The following is an 18,068-nucleotide window of genomic DNA, read 5'->3' on the forward strand; positions in this document are numbered from 1 at the left end:
ATCTCTTCCTTTGCACAAGGAAATATCTTGTAATGAGCTCGTGATGTTTGTTTGCTGTTGCAATGATCATAACAGCCACTTAATCAAGGCAGAAATACTGTTAGTGAAATCCTCCCCTTCTCTTGTTCTTTCCATCTAATAAGCCAGACGGATCGCTGTTGTTCTGCAACTTGATAAGCAGGTTATTTTCTTTTATGTAAGCTCTGGAGTCAGACAGGAGAGTTGTCTGAAATGCCTAAAATATTTCAAATGCCGCCAGCAGAATCTGCAGCAGCAGGAAGAGCAGGTCTGTGCGCTGTCCCTGCTTGCTGGGGTTTAGCTTTAAGTATGGCAGCAGTGTTAGTGCAACAGGCATTTCCACGACGTCTTGAGCATGGCTTCAGCTCCAGGATAGCTTATTTTATCTGTTTGAGGCTTGATACTGTCATTAACAAGAGTTCTGTGTTCCTGCTAGCAGGCCATGCTGCCAAGGTCTCTCCCAGCATCAGCAGCCAAACTACACTGGTAACTGTCACACAAACAAGTGTCCCACACCACAAGTCCCCCCCACTTAGGTAATGCTGCCACTTCCCATCTGCAGCAGCTCCAGGAACCCTTAGGAGTTGTTCCCCAGGAGGAATGAATGAGCATGTCATTTTGGGGTGTCTGGCTACTACTGGAAACCTGAGAATTGAAAAGTTTGATATAAAGTGGAACACACTGAGCATCAACCTTAGTTTTGCTTCATGGAGTATGCAGCCAGAGGGGATTTTTGTGCTGGCATTCTGGCATCCTGCATTTCACAGATGAATAAACATCACCCAACAGAGCTACACAGGGGACCACCTACCCAGCCCCACTCCTTGGGGAGCTCCACATGGATCGTGGCTTTGAGGCATCTCTCCTGGGCACAGGCACAGCCTGCCCTGCAGCTCTGTCACCCTGATGTGTGTCTCCTAACCACAACTTCTCTGAGGTTTACAATTCAGAGATGTTGGTTTCCTGCAGTTTCTCTCGCAAATTAGCAACGTTCTCTGTTTTCTGGGCTCCTTTTTGGTCCTGTTTCCTCACACCCAGCCTTTCCACCACCTCCTCTTCATCCTTGCTGCTGATGGCTCTGTTGCTACCACCCGGCAGCTCAGTCGATGCCCCGATCATCTGGGGACCTGCACGGCGTTCCCCACCTCCGGGAGAGCCATGCAGGAAGGGTGGAGCAGGGCATGTTTAGCAGCTTGGCTACATGCCATCTGTCACCTGGAATATGCTTGTCCTCCATCAGCGAAGTGTGCCTTGTCTGATGGGAACGACTGAGCAGACGTTTAGGAGGGTGAGTTTCCACATCCCTACGTCAAATTTTCCCATATGGGTGACTTGATGGTTAGAAACAGCACCTTATCCACATCACACACTGCTCGGCTCTCTGCTCAGTGAACTTTTGGACTTGTTTTATCTGTCTTTGGATTGGTTTTTGTTTGTTTGTTTGGGTTTTTTAAAGTAAACTGCTGCCTCTTAGTACTAAAAAAACGTATCTAAGGAAAGATGGGTTTGGCTTTTGAAAACTGGTTGTTAGCAGTAGCCCTTTTCCTTTTTCAGTGTGTTTTCAGGAATGAAAAGCAGCACTTGAGAACTCTTTATTTTTTCGAGAAGGCACATAAACACAGAGGTGTGCAAAAGAGGGTCCCTTTCCAAAATACATCTGCTCTGTGCTGTGTCTTGCTCTAACACACCACCACAGCCGCCTTTGCTTGGGATTTGCTCCACACAGGAAAACGCGGAGGATCCTAATTGCCAGGAGGAGGAGGGTTTGCCTCCCTTGTTTGCGCTGTTAGGAATGTGGGTGAGTCACTGCCTCGTTTGAGGAATGAAACCTTCCATCCCAGTCCCTTATGCCTTTGTTTGCTTTTAGAACTGCAGTGCTGTTGAAGGTAACTCACGCTCCTGTGGCTTCTCTGAGGCTCAGGTTTAACATCTGGTTTCACGTTTTGTATTCCCTTCTTAAAAGCACAGAGATGGGACTACATCTTCCCACGTGTGCTCCAAAATCCATAGGATCCTGAAGACTTCAGGAGATCAAATCAGGCGAACCCCCAGTCGTCTCCAGTGAGCAAAGCTGGTTTCCAGCACAACCAGTGCAGCGGGGTGTGGGTCTTGAACAGAAACGTCCCTAATTAAAATAGGCAATTTCCAACGACAAAGTTGGAACAGTCTTAGAGGTCATTTTGTTTCAGGAAGGCAAGAAAAGCAGAGAAAAAAAATTACACAAAACCCAGAGCACAGTTTTCTAACTTTTCTAGCTTTAGGGACCTGTGGCCATTTTGTGAATGAATTATCTGCTTTCAAAGGATTTTAAATGCCTTAAACGATATTCCTACTTTACAAAATGAAGTCCTTACGTTATGGAGATGCTTAAGTATGAATTTCAGTTCTTTCTTTTATGCTTTGTAGTTTGAAAAAAAAATGTAGAAGACTTTTCATACATAATTGTGCCATTTTCCTCAACTGCAATTTGACATCTAAACCTGATCTTTTTTCCGTATGTAATAGATGGTTTCATTCTTGGGTTGTTGTTTTTGTTTCTTTTTTTCACACTTCAAGCCTGCCAGTTATTCCCAAAAGCCCAGTGTTTATATTTATTCCATAGCAAGCATGTGACTGGTGTGACTGCATAATTATATCAAAATGAATTTGAGTTCCTTTTGTTGCAAAATGTTCCAGGGCTACAGATACGTTTTGAATGCATAATAAGCTCTGGGTATAGAGATTACAAGAGGAACTATCTGCAAAATCCTATGGATTAAGGTCATGCATGACATATTTAATTCTCCCTCCTGTGAGGTTTGATTGCAAGATAGTCTGCTCCCACTGACTTCTTAAAATGAGAAAGCTTGAAAAATTGACCAGATTCTGTCAAATTTGCGTCGCTGCTAGTGGAGCTGGAGGTGTTGAAGAAACGGAGAATTGTGAGGAAAGGAAGAAGCAGAGACCAGGAGGGTCAAAATCCCTGCTGGTTCACAGCTTGGAAGTGAGGAAAGACACCAAGATGACTTTTTTTTTCTGCCACAATTTGATCCACTATAGAATTTGCTATATCAGAAGGGGCAGCTCTTCCCTCTGTTGCTGTGACTGCAGCAGTGTCTCAAGGCTGCATTTGGGACCAAGGCTCTGTTGTGCCGGGCCAAAGAATGTGTCCTTGATGGTAAAGGATGCAAAGTGAGCATGGGAGAAATGCGAGGAGCAGAATGGAGGTCATGGGGGGAGCACCTCAGTCCTACAGAAATTCACTCATATCTTTTCCCCCTGCCCCAAGATGCATGTATGATCAGGCAAAACACAGAGACTTGATGGAAGGTAAAACTGGGTAAAACTCTCTGGGGAACAGCCAGTCCCCAAGACCACTGCTCTCCTCCACATCCGCCAGGAGGTGGATCCAGTGAATTCTTTTTTAATAGAGGTGGCCATTCTTCTGCTTTTTGTTTGTTTTTTTGGTTTTTTTTCTCTCCATAAACTATTGAAAATCATCTGATGGGAATAACTTCAAGTAACTGAGTTGGTCATACAAATGGGGTGTATCCTTACAAAGAACAAACTGCCCTGGGTTTAAGTTAAATATGGATCAGCTGCATGGACTGATGTGGATGTAACAATTTCACCCGGTTGCAGACATGGTTAGTCACTCGTGTCCTTCATGCTGTCTGTAACTAGGGCATCACTGCTGCCTCACTGCCTGTCCCAAGGGACCTGGGTGGTGTTTGTGCAAACACCATTGGGCTGAGGAAGGGGTGGAGAAATGCGTCTCTCAGCGCTGGATATATTTAGTGAATGCAGCTGTGGGAGGCAGCAGGAACAAGAGAGCTCTTGTATTGCCTGTGCTCTGACAGTTCACATGCCTAAATAATCTGCTAGTTTTTTACCCATATGTTTCCTCCCCCCCCCCGCTCCACAATGTTTTTAATTTGAATGTAAAGTTACACTTCAATTTAGTCAGAATCCTTCCCGGAGCTTAAAAGTGAGATGTGCTACAGTGTCAGCCTTGGTACAGCCCTTCAGACAGGGCAACCCGCAACGTTCAGGGGCACTGGCCTTTCTCCATGGCGAGTGGGGAGATTTGACTTCATCTTTTAGGGAGGGTAGTGATAGCTCGAATATGCCTTTCATGTGCACTGCAGAGCTTTCTTGGGCTGGGAGCAGGCCTGCAGCACTGGTATGGCCCCTCCCAAGCAAAGCCTGCTTCTTGCCAGGGCTGCTGAGCTGGGGTGCAGAGCCTGTTTTTGGCACACTGGGCACTTCATTGAGCTGTACAAACTCTGCTGGTCCTCCTGGCATCCCTGGGAGTCTGATCCAATATTCGCCGGTACGTCATGGAATAAAAAAGGACGACAAAAATAGGTTTACTGACCTGCTGGGTCAAGCAGGAGCAGGTTACTGTTGCTGTGCATTAGGACTAATTTGTCTGTGTTCTCTGGCCATGTTCAGACTTGCCCCCAGAGAAAAAGTTCGAGGCTGAGAATGCCCTGTGCGTCTTCTTCCCTGGCTTGTTCAGTGGCACACAACAAACCATGAGCTGGCCTGCCTCAGGCTTTAAAGGTTTATGACAAATTAAACTGAAGAATATAAAAAAGAACTTTTTTTTTTTTCTTGTTTTGATGTGGTTAAGGGGTTGAAAAAACAAGACTAGTGTAGGGAAGTGATGATGGAGACGTCACTTTTAGAGGGAGACAGACTCTGCCATTGTTTTCCTAGAGCTTGTCCCACCTTAGGGTGTTTTTCCACCCACAGCAGCATTGCTGGGAGTTGTTGTAGTGACACATCCGTTCTTTGGCAGAGAACACTCTGACCCTTCCCACATGGACAGCATGGATTCGCTGTTCCAGTGGCAGGGACCTGATATCCGTATCAGAAATGCAGCTCCTGTGGGTGGCTTTTATGGCTCCACTACAGGCTGGCACTGATCCTGAAACACATCCAGCTTCTCTTAAAACTGTGTGGTGTATGCGTGCGGGATATAGCTGTCCCACCTTTGCTGTGATCTAAGGGAGTTTCAGTGGCTAGTTTGTCTATCGAAAGCATTTATTATTAAAGTGTAGAAAAAATGCATCCGTGAAAAAATCTGTTCGAACTCGATGACCTGGGAGTCCACACCGTCTTTTCTGTCTCGAATCCCGCGGACTCCGTGCCCGGGACTGGCTTTGTTTCAGCAGTTAAATGGTTAATTGGAGAGCTAATTGGCTCTGAGCGCTCCAGCCCTTTGCAACAGATTATTGGCATGCTGGTAGGAGCAGCTCCCTTCCTTCCCTTCCCCCCTTCATTATAAAAACATGTACTGTAGAGAAACCAAATACCACATGGCACCCTGCGCTCAGCCCGTCATCGCTCCCGCTCCGTGTTCAGCACAAAAAGTCCTTTTATATTTGGGAAGCGGAGGGAGAAAATTCTGGAAAGGCAAGATCGTGGCGATAGCGGCTGAATCGGCACATCTATTTACAGTGTGCAAGGGCTGGAGCCCGCAGCCCCACGTACCCCGCGCCCCGGGGGGGCTCTGAAAACGGAGGGGGAAAGCCTGTTCCATGAAGGAGAGCGCTCCCCGTCAGGTTTAGGCTTTGCGGAGGGCTCTCGGGAGGTACCGAGGGGCTGAATGTGAAGAGAGAAAAATAAAAGATTTCCTGGGGGGTGGGGGGGGAAGTTGCATTTCTGTTTTCCCGAGGAGCCGTGGGCGTTTTGAGACAGCTGTCAGCAGAGGCAGGCGCCATTTCGTGAGGCGGCATTAATGCAGCGGGAGGAGACATGTTGTGTTCGTTCAGTTTGGATTTTAAGGTTTTTCTCCTTGATTTGAAGCAAGAGGCTTATTCATCCCGCCTTTACCCTCGTTCAGTCCAAAGGCTTTAATTTTTTTAAACTTGAGGGCAAATAGTAGTGACAAGCGGGGAAAACCAGGGAAAAGGGGAAGAGTTCTCCTGAGGGGATCACAGTGTGCAAGCAAAATCGGATCTCTCTCCAGGAGACAGAAAATCTTAGAGGTGTAATATGGTCCCAAAAATGCCACCAAGGGCATAGGGAGGATAACCAGGATGACAGCGTGGCTGCGGATCCAGTCCAGGTGTGCAGGGAAAATGGGGTACATCAGGTGCGTTTTAAATAGAGGATTTTTTCCTGCTACAAAAAAAGGTCTGACTGGTCTGTGCACACACAAAACCAGCCTTTTGTGATTTACACGAGCTGACTTGACTTCCAGGTATTGAGATGCTAGTTTTGATCTAAAAGCCCACACTATTGCTAGTGATGCAGAGCTGCTCTTTTGATCAAAGGAGAAAATAGGAATCGTGGCAGGAGCGGGCTCGGGGTGATCCTCTTCAGTGCAGAACTCCTGGAGCAAGCTGCAGGATTTTGTTAAGTGCCTTTGGTATGGGAGTTGACTTTTTACCACTCCGGGACCTTTCACTTGCAAAATGCATTATAAGGCTCATTTGTTTAACAAGTCTCTGGGAGCTGGAAGAGGGAGAATTAATACTGGCATTTGGGAATACAACTGGTAGTGCTGCATTTGATTTTGGTTTCATGTCATTATTTTCTGGTTTCAGAGTCAGGAAAAGCTGCTCATTTATTTTTCATGTAGCTGTATTTTTTTCCTGGCTTCTTAAGGAGGCAGAGCTCATGAAATTCTGCTGTTAAAGGCCTGGAGCTTTTGATCTGATGTGCAGTTTCAACAAATTTCTGTTCTAGAGATTCTGCACTTTGGGGGAAGCTGCAGGTTATAGAGACAAATCAGTGCATCTGCTAAAGGAAGAACTACAAAATGAGTGCAAAGGGTCTCCGTTCACATTCCTTGCTAACCCAACAATGAGCATCTCATTGCCAGCTGACCAGTCTATAATGTGTAGCTTGGAAATGTCACAGCCTCTACTGGAATATGGCGCGGGATTGGGAATGCTGCAGCAGTGCAGTGCACTTGGGTGTGGGGCTGCTGACTCCCAGGAAAGTAGCCATCATTATTTCAGCTGCTCACAAAAGACTTGAAAACTTTCAGCCGCAGTACTCAAAAACCAACTAGGTTTGCAGGGAGTATTAGTCATATTTAAGATTCCTCCACGTTACGTGCAGTTGAATTTTGTGAGGTTTTGATCTCCTTGTGCTGGTCTAAAGGTTCCTTTTCAAGCTTGTCACCTGTGAAGATTTCTCTGAGACCGTGATTCAGAGAATTTTCTGATTACAGAAAAGCCTCTTTGCCACCTCAAGACCATTATTTTCTTGATTGCCCTATTTTACTCTGCTAAGGTTACATTCCATCTGCAGTTCAAACATAACCTGGTTGCAGTGCACCGATCACCAGCAATACACGTAGTGAAGAGCTCTAGTGTGTGACATTCATGCACATCCTTGGTTTGTTTAAGACTGTGCATTATAATGATAATATGAAGCATAAAATAGTTCCCATATATAAAAATTACTTTTCTAGCATATATTAATGTGCCTTTTGGAACCTCTTAGTTAGGTTATGTTTTCCCCTTAATTCCATATTATTAGCAACACTTGAGTAGACTTCAACATTCCAATTTTGATTCTAATTTTCATTCTGTTCAGTGTGTGTGTATATATATATATGTATATACAAGAAGATAATCCTTTATTAATCTTTTGAGCAGAACAGTTTTCGTTTGTGCAACAAAAGTCCTGTGCCTGAATGTTCATTATCAGCACCTGATATGCTAGCCTGGAGCACAATAGCCTAATAATTAGAGTTAAAGGAAAAAAAACCAACTCAGTTATTAAAGTCACAGTGTTTGATTTTTGTGCATGTTATGATTGTGAATTATTCAAGCATTTGCCTTTAGCTCCTACATGTATGAACTTATGCTCCCCACACATTTTTTTCCCCCAAAGTGCTCTATGGTTTCCTTTGTCTTACACACTAGGTTGGAGTATTCAAATGTCCTGTTTAATTCCAGTAGCATGTGTGGCTTGTTACAAGAAAATCTGAGATAGTTTCTCAATTAAAAGCATTTTATTTTGACTTATTTGCTTCTACTTCTGTCTACCATTTGGTCTCTTCATAGTCAATATTCTGTTTTATGGAAAGATTTTAAATGTGTATTGAAGGAGAGGAATAAGAAGTGCCTAGCCAATTTGTGTTATTTCTTTTGCCACTACTAATAAAAATATGAAAGAAAAAGAAATGTTGGGAAAATAAAAGGAATGGTGATACAATTATAGCTGTATGTGCAAAGCTACAACGTGCTTGCTCTTCCTCTTGAAATTTAGACCTTTGCTTCAGGTTCTCTTTCCCTTCTACGGAGTTGATTAGTTAATTTCAGTTGCATATTCCAAGTACTGACATACATGTTCATCCCTAAATTCACTTCATGTGCTTCCAAATCCTTAGGACAACATTTGGTTTAGACACCAAGAAAAAACTGGAGGGATTCCATGGGCCTAAATGTAATTACTCAACCCTGAATTAAAGGCATAGGCACATAACTTATATCCCACGTGTTTGGAGTAACAAGAAGAGATCAAAATCTCAGCTTTTGTCATTGAAGTAAATGTTTCTAGACTTAAGACACATTTGTAGAGAGAGGTGATAAGAGTTTGGTCAGATGCATGATTAAATCTTGAAGAAAATAAATCTTGTTTTGGGCACATAGAACCTTGTTGGGATCTTCCTCTGGGTGAAATGGCAATGAAGGTGGCAGTCAGATTTTTCAAGTGGTGATCAAGCACTGTGTGTGTCTCAGCCAAGACATCTTGTGTTTCCTCTGCTGCTTTAATTGCACAAAAAGCCATTGACCTAATTTTGTGACAGGACTGTACCAACAGTGTTTTCTAGGGCTGCCTATGTTTTCTCACAGCTCACCACCTAATACAAAACTTTGACTATTAAAAAAAAAGTGCACTGTGAATGGTTTTAAGCTCAGACAAGACTGTCACCCTTAACGGCTTGGTCAGAGAGAGGGGGAGTATTTGTTTCAGCATGAAAATCTCGTCTGCAACAGTTAAAGCTGGTAATTCCAGAGTTTAGGTGCCTGACATGCCCAGAGCTGCTCTAGTCCCTGGGATGCTGAGCTCTCTGAGCTGGGTAAAGCTCTGGCAGGAGCCAGTTTATAATGAATTGACTGTAGGAAGAAAATATAAAAGCTCATGGGAAACATCAGCCTGACACAAGAGCTGTTTCTGTTCAGGTGGCATTCTAATCCAAGTGTGTCGGTGCATCACTACAACAAAAATTGATTGGACTGCACATCTAGCAGGTATTGACAAATATGAAGAAGTTTGTTTCGAGCTACTAACATAAGGGGTCTTTTATATATATGGTGCATTACAACAGGGTGATTCAGTGCTTTGTCAGACTGTCTATAAAATAAAAAAAAGTATATGCTTGTAAGATTTCAGAAAATAAAGGTACCATTTCTTTTCCCTGCATGTGGCAATTTACTGAATAATGCATCATTTTGTCAACTTTTATATAGCAATCAGTAAATGCCCTGTGGTGCTACCTGCACATGGGAGACAAGAATGAAGATTGTTATGGAAACAGGCTTGAAACTTGCTTGAAATAAAAATTCCAGTTCTATACTTGTGGTTTTGGAGGCCTGGGCTGTTTTTCTTTTCATTCTAGAGTAGCTGTAATTTATCTTGTTCACTCTGAGTGAAATTCCTCATGTTTGCAAGGCCGGTATGAAACCCTTTGCCTCCAAAACTCCAAAGAGGTTTACCAAGAAAATGGACTTGTTGTTATAATCATCATCTAAACTTTCCAAAGTCTCCATTAGAACTCAAATGGAGAGTTAGTAAAAATAAAAATATATATATATTATATATTATAGTAGGGAATTTTTTTCCCCTCGATTTTGACGTGTAAACACATATTTGTGCTAAGCCCGTTTTCCCTTTTCTGGTTGTATTCCTCAAGCACTTATGCAATCAAGCTTTACTGGCTTACATTTGCAGCAAATAAATTTCAAGAATGGACAGGTAAATGCCTTTGGAAAATGAGCTTTAAATGTGCATAAAGAAGTAATCATGCTAGAATTTCAAATTATCTGAATTTTTTTTTAAAAAGTAATTTCATTATCTATATCCTCTAAAAATATAATTTTGAAGCTACATTTAAAATCCAAATATTCTGGAAATTTGGCTTAAAAATTATAAAATGTTCTAATTCTTTATGTAACAATTCCATAAGATATTGGAAAATGGGAGAACAGTATCTATTTTGAAATGTAAGATTGGGCAAGACTCCCTTAATCATGCTGATGTTTTGGGGGTTTTTTAACAAACTCTTGATAAAACAGTGACCACAAAACACTCCTGTGACTCTGCAGATTGTATTTCCAGCCAGAATGGTGACATAAAGAACACTGCTTGCAGCTTCTACCTTTTAAAGTGATTTTAAACCCTACCACTATGGCTAATTGTTGTATGGTTCCAGTCCTGCAAGTTTCCTAGCAGGGAAGTTGATCAGTGCAGAGCAGTTCAAGTGTGTAAGGCAGGTCACAGCACCTGCCTTGGTGTGCTCTACCTCTGGCATTACAGTCCCTGGGAAGGTGCACTTTAGTTTCTTATTTGCTTTCAAAGGTGATTTCAGCAATAACCAAAGCTGCATAATTGTTTTTCATGTAAGGAGATATGTAATACCTTGTTAACACTTTTATAAATTCCAGTGTCTAAGCAGGGACAGGCAAAATGGTCAGTATTTTTCTACCATCTCCCAGTCCTCTTACAGAAGTTTCCCAAGCCAAGCAGAATAGTTTATTACCTAAAAGGTGACCTTGAAAAAACAGAGCATTGCATACAAGAAGCAGGGGCTAAAAAACGGGGTAAAGAAACAGATTTGTTGTTCCAAGCTCCAGTGGTTTACTTTAAGAAGCAATTAAACATATTATTATCCAATCACTCACATTGTTTAAGTTTGAAACAGTCTGGAGTTTTAAACTCTCGTAAGATTTCATCAAAATAAGGACTACTGCATCTTTCTGACTTTTTTTTATACCTCTAAGGCTGCCATTTAAGGCAATAGCTGTGTGTTAGGCATTGACCAAATACAGCATAATACCTTAACTGAGATGGTCTCTACTTCTTACATCCAGTTAAGATGGCAACAAGGGATAGCTTGAAGATGATCTGTAATAACAACATAGAACTTCAAATTTCAAACCTCCTTAAGAAAAGTGGATTTGATTTCCCAAGAAAAAATGTGTGTATATTCCCTAGTGAAGTTAATATAAAGCATAATAATTAATCCTCTCACTAGATAATAGTTGCTGGTCTGTTATTTGCTTTATTGTATAAGGAACTCATGCAAAACTGAAACAGTGAGGTGTGTCCGTTGTTAAGGAGCTCTTAGATCTAAAATTTGAGCTCAGGCCACCAGATCACATGTACAGTAACAGTACTGATTCTTTGATGCATTGTGACTAACAAGTAAAAAATCTGCATAGGAGAGACCGTTGAATCCCACAAAATATATTTAATCCATTTCTGACTTCCATTTCATCTTTATACTTTTTATTAATAACTTATTTTTCTTTGAAAGCAGGAATGGAAAGCTGAGTCTTGGTTAAAATTGCTTCATTTGAATAAATTGAAAAAACACTGGGGTTTGGCTTAGACTGGAAGATTTTTTTCTTTACCATATGTTTATGACACTGATAAGAATTTGTTTCTAATTATTCATGGTAATAAACCCTTTTACTGCTGCTCACAAGGTTCATCGTTCTGAACATGAGCCCCATAAAAGTGCCAGCAAACCCCTCATATTAACATAATCTCAGTTTTCAGTGTTAAATCCTAGGAACAAAAAGGGCATATGTAGAAGTTCTCTCTATGTGTGTAGATGTGTTTGCAATTATTCATTACCGGCTGGAGCAAAAGTCTGGATTTCAATTCCAGTTCCAGATTTGGAGCAGAATGAACAGCACGAGTTCATTGCTAGAACTGAGTTATATCCTTGCTGCTGCTGGGTCTTGTGACAGTAGCAAAAAGCTTTAGCTGGGATCAATACACAGTAATCATCTTCTCCAGTCACACAGGGAATGTGGTTCCATGCTTGGAAGGTGAATTTGTATCTACCTGAGCAGTTACTGTGATTTTAATAGTGAATTACTGAGGAAGGAAACAGAAGGGGGGGGGGGGGAAGCAGATTGTTTGTTTGACCAACATGTTACAGGTTACATACAAAACCTGAAAACAGAGCCCCTGCTTGATTCAGAACAAAGTGACAACTTCTATAAACACCCAGTTTACAGGATGTTAAATGCCTCCCACAAACAGCTCGCTGTGCTCAAAGGGCATTCCATATCCTGTTTGCATATTCTCTGTCCAAGTAATCCAAACTATTCTGTTTGGCCTAGGGCCTAGGAAATTGGCATTGATTTCTTCTGAAAAGTGAGAGTTTTGGTTGAAGAAAAGTTTGGTGACAATGCACATCTCTCAGTCTCGTTTAGACTCCTGTTTTCTACTTCAAAAGGCAGATACAATGTTTAACCTTTGTCCAATATTTGCCTTTCCATTATATTTGTGTCTCCAAAGATCTGTGGGCTACACTGTACAACAGAGAATAAACTGCTCCACCCATCTTTTGGTGTCGTGTGGTACAGAGGGCAGGTTGGGGCAGGTGGGGAAGGGACACTGGCCTGTGTGAGATCACAGTGTGCCTTTGTATGTTGTCCCTAAAGGATAATAACGTGGGGCTGGCTGGGGGAAGGAAGAAAGGTTCTAGAAGAAAATAGAGTACCAGAAAGTTGGGTTCTGTGCCTCCATCTGGAATTCCAGCCACAGACGCAATCTCAGAAAATAGTTCCAAAATTAGTAATGGAAACATTAACTTGTCCCATTATTATTAGACATGTGGTTCATAAATGTGCCTGAAGTATTTGGTCTAATGATACACGAAGGAAGAAAGTGTGTCATCTGAAAGAGAAGAAATGAACTTTATAGAGGAAACTGCAGTGTAGAAATGCTGAATTTAGAAAGAAAAAAATGGTATAACTGCAGAGGCAGTAGGAATGAAAATTTTATTCCACTGTTTTGTTAGGAAAAAGAATGCAAAACAGACTTTTCCTGGTAAGGAACAGCAAAGCTGTGTGAGGGGAGCCACAGCTCTGTAGAGGGACTGTACTTGTGCTTACCTCCATGTAACTCGCTGGGGGCCAAGGAACAGAGGAGGTCATGGATTCTCGTGTAAGGTTTTTTGGAGCTGCTTCAGGTCTTGGTGCCCAGGAAGCAAAAGAGGAGCACTGCATTTATTTAATGAGGATAGTAGACTTTGAGTAATTTTTTGGTTACAAATAGCAGCAATAGATTAAGGGACTTCCAAAAACATTTGTCTATAAATTACATAGGTAATTTTTAAAAGAGGATCAGTCTATTACACTAGACAGTCTGGTATAGTTAGAGAAAATCAGATAACAGTCTGAGCACACAGGTTAGGTCTTGTTCAGTTACAATCTTAAACTCTCCTGGCTGGAATCACACTACTCTTACAAAGCACAATTATGTCTAGAATGCCTGATCTCTTTTCTCCCTTTCATGTGGTTATTGCAAGTGATCACAAATACTTTTTTCTAGAAACATACTTGTGTTTTGGGAAGAAACAAGAGAAAGGCTGGAAATTGTACATGGAATTTCTAATCTAGGGCCTTGCTGTGAAGTTTTACCATGCAAGATCGGCTGAAAATGCTGACATAAGTAGAAGTGCTGTTGCTGCACCCCACTTTCATCTGGATCCTGCCTCATTCCCCCTTTTTTGACTGCTGGTGGTTTTCCAAGGAGGACAGCATCTGGGTTCTGTCCACGAAAGCACCTTTACATACAGTTACATGTGAGCAGTTCCACTGAGAGCAAGAGGATTGGCCTTTGCAGGAATCTGAATGGGAACGAAGTTGCAGAACAGGCTTTCTGCTATCCATAGTCTCCATAGACCAGAACTTCAATAATTCTTCTTGTGAGGGGAAAAAGAAAAGGCCTTTTGCCCTTTTTCAGTGAGAAGCTGTATCAACTCTTTTGTACGACCACTGATTACTTGACTGTGACACCTGTATGTGGGTCACCACCATCCCTTCTCTGAAGATGGTAACACCTTATCCCCCTGTCTACAAGTAGTAGATATCCCCTGCTATCCTATACACGAGGTCAGCTTTTCTCTGTATTTTGAAAGGAAATACATCTCTTGGCTCAAAATCATAGGGATTGATTCTTTTCAGCTGGCCACTTCCTTGTAGCTTTTCCAGGACTCAGCTACTCAGCTCAGGAGAGAGCTGCCAAAGTCCAACTGCATGATTTCAAGTGCCAGACTGGATCCTGAGACCTTCCATAATCATTTGAAGCATTGTTAGTTTAATTCTGTCGTAACTACCTTGCTTCATTACTATGAAAAAGGAAGACTTAGACAATTTGTTTCTGCTTTTAATGGAGTCATCTGGGCAAATGAAAGAAGGTGAAAGGTGCGCATAACATTCAAAGTGACTGCTGAAGTATATAAATATCAGTTCTGCCATGTTTGCTGCATGTGCTTCTTGGAGAGGAACATCATAACTGGGGCTGGGGACAGCATTCGTGGCAGTGACCAGGAATGTGAGGGATGCCTTTCCATCTTGCTGATATCTGAAGTGGTTTCCATGGCTGTAGTCAGAATAGGAGACAGTGTCATGGTGAGGTTGGCACACCAGACAACTTCTATGATGTTGGCTAACAAAAGCAGGATATCTAGTTTTATTTGGGTGTCTGTGCTGTTTCTGAGCGGCAGTAAGGAGGGATTGATGTGGCAGACGAGCAGGTGACAGGATTGTGGTGGCTCTGTGCTCCAGCCGGTCTCTGCAGCTGAGGGTGCCCAACACAGAGGTGTGAATTCCATCGGAATAGAGGGTTCGTGGCCCCACTCTCCGTGGGGTGCTTGGTGGGTGAGCCGTACCTGGGCCCGGCGCATGTCAAGGGCTGTTAACAGAGGTCGTGTTTGTGGAATGGCGGCAAACGGGGCCGTGAATTGCGGGGCGCCAGCAGGCAACTCAGGGGCTGAACTCCGCTGTGTGTCAGTGCAGGCAGGCGGAGGCATGAGGGCATCTCTGGAGTGGGGTCTGGCAGCACTCGGAGTCAGGGCTGCGCTGGGCCAGTCCAGGTAGGAGAGCCCGGCCAGGTGGGGCTGCGAGGGGGCGGCGGCCGCTCCCGCTCCTGCTCCCGCCTCACCCTGAGGGGCGGCTGCTGCGGCCGGCGCGCGAGGAGGCGGCGGGAGCCAATGGGGAGCGGCTGAGGCGGGGAGCGCGGGCCAATGGGATGCCGCGGCGGCGGAGCGCGCGGGGCCCGGGGTGGGGGGAGGCCAATGGGGAGCGGCGCGCGGCGCGCGCGCAGCCGAGGGCGGGGAGGGGCGGGGCTGGCGCGCGGTGCCGCCCCTTCCCCGCCGCAGTGAGGAGCGAGCGGGCCGCCATGTTGTGCGGGGGGAGGGGAGCAAGGAGTTGAGAGGAGACGGCGGAGGCTCCCTCACACACACGGCACAAGATGGCCGGGGAGCAGCCGCAGCTCCCGCCCGTCTCCCGGCGCTTTCCCCGCCGCTCGCGCCGGGGAGACCCGGCGAGCGCCCTGGGTGCCGCTCCCGGGCGCCAAACCGGGCCCGGTGCTCTGGGGGCTCCGGGGCTCCGGAGGGCGCCGAGCTGGGCTGCCGAGCGGGGCTGCCGACGGTCGGGCGGCAATGGCGCCGGGCTGCGGAGCGCTGCCCGCGCAGCTCCCTCGCCGGGCGGGCGCGGGGCCGCCCTTGACCGCGGGCAGGGAGAGCCGAGAGTAGCGCCCTGTCCTCGGGGCCCCGGGTGCCTGCCAGCGGGCTGCTCTTCGCCGGGTAAGTGCCGGAGTCTCCGGGCTCCTCATTGTCCTTTGTCCTTGGGAGGAAAAACAAAATGTCCTTGGAGCCGGGAGGGGGAGGGGGCGCTGCCTCTCCCTGCCTCCCCCCTTTCCCCCCCGCCGCTCGCTGAGGGGACCTGTGGGTACCCTTGGGGACCCCCGCCCGTGCCCGAGACCGGGCTGGGCTGAGGGGCAGCGGCGGGACAGGGGGAGCCCCGGTGATCCTCGGCGGCTGCGGGCGCTCCCCTCCTTCTCCTGCAGCACCCGGGGGGCTCCGCACGCCCCGTCCCCGATGCAGCCCCGGGGGAAGCAGCGGCGGGTTTTGGCTCTTCTGTGCAGCACCGAGCACAGGGGGGGCTGCAGACCAGTTCCCCCCAGCGCAGCGTGCAAGGGGGGTATCTGCAAACCAGCTTGGAACTCCAATGCAGCAGTGGAGGGAGGGGGGAGAGGTGAAGGCTGTACGACATCATCACTGAAATGTTTAGCCCTGTGTCTGTGTAAAGAGCTTTTCTCGCCCGTCGCTGCTCGGATGAGGATATGTTTTCGTAGTTTCTAAGAACAAAGACGCCATGTCCTTTTCTCTTAAAAATAAAACTTGGAGTGGTTTTTTTGTGGGGTGTTGGCTTTTAACTCTTTGTAAACCAGTATGAGAGACACAGGCTGCGGATGAGATAGATTGGTACTTTATGAAACAATAGAAACTGACTTCACGGGAGTAACAGCAATTCAGGTGCAGAACTTTAAAATGAAACTGAGGAATTACGTGCAAATTTGATTTTGCAATTAAAACGGCAATGTAGAAACTTAAAAGCTTGAGAAAAACAAAGCTCGGTCATGCCAAGTCTGCAGTTTAAAGTTGGCAAAATACTACTAGTTGTGATTTAGACGACGCTACAAAAAGAAAAGAGAGTTACTTAAATACGAATTACACGATAAGGAAACGGATGAGTTTGTGTCTGACGTGGAAAGCTTTTAAAAAACATTTACTAGGTGTCAGGTTTGTTTTTAGTATTCAGTTTATAGGGTTTTCGGAGACCTCGCAGTTACTTCTCTTTACGAAACATTTTAATAGTTGTTTCGGTGTTCTGATAATTTAGAAGTTGTATAACACCTATTGCAAGACTTTCTAAAAATGCAAGTTTAAATGTAGTGTCTGACGTTTGTTTTGGGTTGGCTCGCATTCAGCAATTACCAATTTACGGGTAAAATTATAATTCTAACTGTATGAAAAGTCTCTGTAGCAGAGCAAGAGGTAAATACTAAGAACTTCAGTTTTAATTGGAGGTTGTGTATAGCCATATCTGCTGGATTTTAAAGGTGCAAGCTTGTGCAAGGTTATAAAACCCTGTGCAGGTTTTAAATACTGCAGTTGGAGGTAAATCTACGTTTTTCGGTACTTCCTCTGAAAATTGGAATCTGTCATTGCAACAATTGAAGTTAGCCCTTTTTTTGGAAATAGAAATACAAGTTTCAGCAACCATTGGACTTCTGTCACCTTTATGCAAAGGTTTTGGTGTCTTTATTTTAGATTTGGATTATGGTGGTTTTATAACCCCAGCAACAGTTCTGCAGTGTAGAACAGGTTCTAGCATACACACTTTGCCCTAAAGAAAGTTCTAGCTTTAGGTGGGTGTCTGCTGGATTTCTCTTCTCTTAAGTATATTAGAGGATAATTTTTTGGGTAGTTTTGACTGGTTTCTTTCAACAGCTGAAAATAAAATAGCAGGTAATTGTCCAGATAATAAATCGCTTGTAATTCATAATGTGTTTTATTCAATAGTTTTGTGGTGGTTTTTTGTATTTAAGGTATAGGGGTTTGAATTTATATATCTTTTAATCCAGCATTAAAATGTTTTTAAAAATTGTGTATTTACAGAATGATTCCACACTTCTGGAATATGAAGTAGTGGTGGTGATACTTACAACTCCTGTAAAATAAAATGTTATGGCTTTTCACAAAAGGCAAGAAAAGTTGGCTAGAGGTAGTGCAAATATGGTGTTCCTTGTGTTAAAAGAGCGTAGTTTGAGATCTGATTAAAGGTTAAAGAAGCTGAAGGCTTTAATGCTGTATTCTGAAGGGCAAAAAAAGATGTTTTTGTGGGAGATGAAGTAACTTAGGACTTAAAATTCAGAGAAGCTGATGACAGAAGCCATTTTAAAATAACCTTGCTATCAGTAGAGGTTTTATTTAATTTTGCATAGCCTACTTCTAAAGACTTTAATGTGAAAAAAAAGTAAAAGGGCTGAGGGGTATTGTGTGATAAATTACTCAG

At 44.1% G+C, this 18,068-nt stretch overlaps 1 protein-coding gene across 8 annotated transcripts in view; it reads left to right on the forward strand.

Annotated features, from left to right (window-relative positions):
- Positions 1–1,070: 1,070 nt before the first annotated feature.
- The window catches only part of CHD2 (chromodomain helicase DNA binding protein 2), an 84,980-nt gene continuing 67,982 nt past the window's right edge, over positions 1,071–18,068 (forward strand). For 4 of the 8 annotated variants that reach the window (XM_032122496.1, XM_032122498.1, XM_032122497.1 and 1 more), the window contains exon 1: positions 15,358–15,793. The gene's annotated coding sequence lies outside the window, so the exon portion shown is untranslated. Of the gene's footprint in view, positions 1,307–1,572; positions 1,817–6,697; positions 9,219–15,353; positions 15,794–18,068 lie in introns of those variants that run through there. The other 4 variants (XM_032122499.1, XM_032122500.1, XM_032122501.1 and 1 more) reach the window with 4 other exon arrangements.

This window comes from Corvus moneduloides, chromosome 13 (genome assembly GCF_009650955.1).
Source record: "Corvus moneduloides isolate bCorMon1 chromosome 13, bCorMon1.pri, whole genome shotgun sequence".
Taxonomy (NCBI): Eukaryota; Metazoa; Chordata; class Aves; order Passeriformes; family Corvidae; genus Corvus; species Corvus moneduloides.